Source organism: Pygoscelis adeliae, unplaced genomic scaffold, assembly GCF_000699105.1.
Source record: "Pygoscelis adeliae isolate BGI_AS28 unplaced genomic scaffold, ASM69910v1 Scaffold47, whole genome shotgun sequence".
Taxonomy (NCBI): Eukaryota; Metazoa; Chordata; class Aves; order Sphenisciformes; family Spheniscidae; genus Pygoscelis; species Pygoscelis adeliae.
The window spans coordinates 428,856-433,270 of record NW_008825255.1 but is presented as its reverse complement, the minus strand read 5'-3'; positions in this window follow the sequence as shown (position 1 = coordinate 433,270).

Genomic DNA, 4,415 nt, shown 5'->3' with positions numbered 1-4,415 from the left:
CTTGCCCTCCCTTCCCCCAGCTGGGCTCAGGGGTGGTAGATTCTGCTGGCCCCCGGGGATGAGGGAGATATTCACATGCAGCTGAAGGGTTGAATTCAGCAGGCTGAACAGGGAGGTCTGTACAAAGACCTGGTGTCACAAAGCAGATCACTGCAATTTCTGGCATAGGTCCTGCATTTGATGTAGGTGTGCTGGTGGCTAAAACTGTCTCATCACATTTGAAAGACTTAAATCAATTACTAGAAGTCTCTAACAATTATTAATAGTAGTCTCTAACTGCTAGCAAAAGCAGAAAGATATCTTATAAAAAAAGAAGTCCAAACAATGCTATTACTTTCTTGTTTAACTTGCGCTGTACACAGTTTTCTGAGGAGAGCAAAAGGTATCTGTTCTTGCCCAACAAATTGGGCAAGTTACAAGAGCAAGGTAGAATTGAAGTCTGGTATGATGTACAGATACTTGAGACTGTCAGTCTTCCCAGGAATTATTTTAGAAATCTTGTCTTATTTTTTGCTTTACAAACTTCATTTCTAACATGGCTTATTTACATGAATTGCATTCTTTTGCTTATAATACAAGACTGAGTTTTCATGGAGACATAGCTGTGGGAACAAAAATAGCTTTTTAAAAGCTAATTTTAGAAAACTTGAATTGTTTGTGTGTGAAAAGTCTTTTGGCAAATAGTTCAGGGAGGTAAGAAACTCAATGACTTCCCATGCAGGAGTCACAACTTGGGAAGTCTTAAGATAGGCTAGTTTCTTCTTGTAAATTTGAAATTAACCTGTTATATTATTATATTATTATATTAACCTGTTTTTTTCTGTAGTCACAAAAACTTGCATTTTGTTATGAAAGTCAGAATTATTTCAAAATTCTAATTTGTTTCCAGGTATAGTGGTAGTAATGAGTCAAAAAACCCTCAAATGCAGTAATTACTCTAGATTTCCTCCCTCTCCCCCTCCCACTTCTTGTTCAAAAGCACACGTACAGCTGGTAACTGGTCCAGGAAGAAGAATGCTGTAGGACCTTGAATAGCAAAAGGCTCCTGTTCAACTTCAAAATGCTATCCCAACTAAAGAACTGCAAACATCTCTGCTGAACACTAGCACATAGAGATGACTGAAGAAAACTTAAAACTGTAAAGTTAGAAATCCTGCCAGTAGGTAAAGTTAAGCATGAAGTCTCAGATAAGTGTTGCTAGCAACCTGAAAATTGTATCCAACATTCCTCTCAGTTGTTTCACTGATCATTGTTTTTAATATGCTTATAGCCTCCTTGCTTTGTACCTACTAGTATTTTACTTCTTCCCCTGTATCCTCTTTCTCAGGTCTTTTTCTTTTTCAATTTGGACACAGTTTGCTTTGTTTTCTGCCAGATCATTTCTGTTGTCCCTTCTTTTTCCTCCCTTCAGTTTCCTGCAGAATTGCAGATGACAACTAGTTCTGTTCTTTAAACAGAAAGATCAAGAATCTGAACTAACCACTTGTTCTTACAAATGGTCTCTCCAGACCAGCTGAGTTAGTACATTAGCAAATGTTGGCATATTGGCCTGGCAAACTAATGCAGATGATCCCTGCACTGCCTGCACACACCGAAACCCTAAGAAATTCCTCCAAAACCCCCAAGTCCATCAGCTGGGTTTGACTAGAGCAGCCAAATACATCTGCAGGCTCAATTTATTTGCCTCAGATTAATTTAGTCAATAGTGTCTGGCACTCTAGAAAACGTTGGTTACGCAGGGTAAAAATGGGATTCTAGTAAATAAAAAATCCTGAAGCAGGGCAAATTTGGAGACATGCTTTACTGATGTGACTGCCTGTTCCATTACAAAAGCTTGGACACCCGCTACTGAGCTATTGAAAACTCAGGCAGAAAGGCCTTCTTCCAAATGTCTGGAACAATTTCTTCCTAAAAATACTGTTTCTAGATGAGCACATTCAACATGTCAGACATAGTCCAGAAATGGAATGTATCTGCCTTTAAGTCAAGCCATAAATCATGATGTATTAAGGCCCAGATCCAAGAGCCTACAAGATCATCTTGGCAACTTATTTTGAGTTCCCAGATATAGACAACTATGGATTTATCTAGGGCTTTAGCTGCTTGCCTCTCCATAGCAATAGCCATTGCAATGCATAGTGGGACACATTGGCACTTACAGCTATGAACTTGTGGCATAGTACCCCTTGCATATTTAGATCAGAACTGTACCATCTGCCCCCTGTTTGAAGGTTAATATATCCAATATATTGATGTTGTTCTAATTACTGTAGGAACTGAGCATGTTATAAGTGCGTAAGCCTAGTGCAATTTACCGATTGTTTCTTGCTCCTTTGGAGCATGTGACTTCATTTTTCTCGCCCCCTCCCTGTCTCTCACCATATTCTGTTAGCATAGATAGTTCTTTTTCCATGTCTTTCATCATGTCACAGTGGCTGCCAAATTTATTGTTAATCGCCTCTTAGTGGGAGATTTTCTGTTGACCCGCCAAATGCAGAGATGATCCTCTCTCATGAGACCACTATTGTCCTTGACAGTTTTATTGTTCATGATGAGCAGAGTTGCCATTGGCAGCTTCTGGTCCCAAGGAGGGAGCTGGAGAGGACACACAAAAAAAGGACTTGATTCAGCTCTCACATTTCCTGCTACCTAAGAAGCCCAAAGAGTGAATCTTGTTCTGTTCATCTTCAGTGCATGGAAAGGGCTTAACTCTTTAGGATCCATTTGTTGAGTAGGGAGCTACCTAAATGAGCATGGTAGGGAGCTACCATGCTGAACTAGCTTGGTGCTCGCTTCAGGGGAACTTACGCCTTTACTTTGGTGTGCAGGGAACATGTTAACCCCTTCACAGCCAGCAAACCCTGATAGCCAAGGAGCTGGAATGTCTCCCTGGAGGTGGCAGCTGCCCTTTTGTCTGAGCTTCCTATTGAGGAGCTCTGAGCATCGGCCTGTTGGATATTCTGGCATTTTCTTCGATCTTCTTTCTGAAGCACTATCCTTTTTGCATAGAATAATTGTCAGCCCAGATGGCTAAAGCCATTAAGCTACAGCCTAATGTTTAGGGTATTGCTGTGAATGGGCAGTATTTAGAGGGCCCAGCATTTAGACAATCTCCTGAGAATTATGGGACAGGGCTGGAGGAGTTATTTAGATTTAAATCTCCTGAAACCTCGGTGAGTTCTATAAACATGGCACTGGTAGCAAACCATTGGGAGAGTGGGGGAAATATTAAGCCAATTTTTATGCAGTGTGAGTCCGGCAGAACACCCTTCCCTCACTAAGCTGAAAGTCGCAGAATGAGATATAGGGAGTTCCAGAAATGCCTGGAAAATCTTACTGGTGGCTTCTGGAAACTTTTCATACCTCATCAGTTAGGATTACCATACATAAGTAATAATCTTTTTCACATCAATTGCATAGCTATTGTTAGTACTAGTACTAATAGTACTAGTTATTCAGCATATGCTGTAGAGACCAGCTTTATAGCTATAGTTTTTAGAAGATTTTATATTAATATGCACATCACATCACATCACGGGAAAGTGATATCCAAATATAAGTGTTGCTGTTGTCTTGTCTATAGTACGTAGGACAGATGAAACATGCTAGAAGAAGATCTGTGCACATTGCTCTGACCTCCCCTACCTCCAGCCTGTCTACACATGAGAGAGTTTTGTACATTTGTGACACAATCCATCTCAAGCTGTGAGGAAAACAGTAAGTATTTTGTTTGAGATAGCCAATGAATTTGTTCACCAAGGTCACCAGCTTGGCCTCATTGGAGTCAACCATCTCTTGGACTCTTTGCTTGAACTTTTCTGTGCCTTTCTCTCCAAATAACTTTTCCTGTTGTACTGGGGAGAATCTCTCAATTAACTTGTTTGGATCAGTTTCCAGGTGGTCTTCATCTTCAACAAGAAGCTGCATGATTGGCTCATGTAAAGTTGCAGTAAGAAAAAGTTTTGCAGAAAAGAGTCCTTCAGAGAAAAGTTTGAATAAGATGCTGAATGCACAGGTGCCTCGTCTCAAGAGCCGCCTAGGGTTGTCGCTTTCCTTGAGTTCAAATTCAATCAAGTAACGGAGGACCTGGAGAAGGTAGCTCTCATCCTCCTGCATGATGCAATTGCCATAAATGGAGGTAAAGACTGTGTGAATGACACTCTGAGTGTTGTCCTGGTTGAGCTTCTCTCCAGCAACCAGACAGGATGCAATAAGCCTAGGGTTCTCTCTCAATCTGTTTAGGAATTCTCCATAAGCAGTCTCCTGAAATCCCAACTTGCCTGGCAGAAAAGGACCTGGGGGTGTTGGTTGACAGCCAGCTGAACATGAGCCGGCAGTGGGCCCAGGCGGCCAAGAAGGCCAATGGCATCCCGGCCTGTATCAGAAATAGTGTGGCCAGCAGAAGTAGGGAAGTG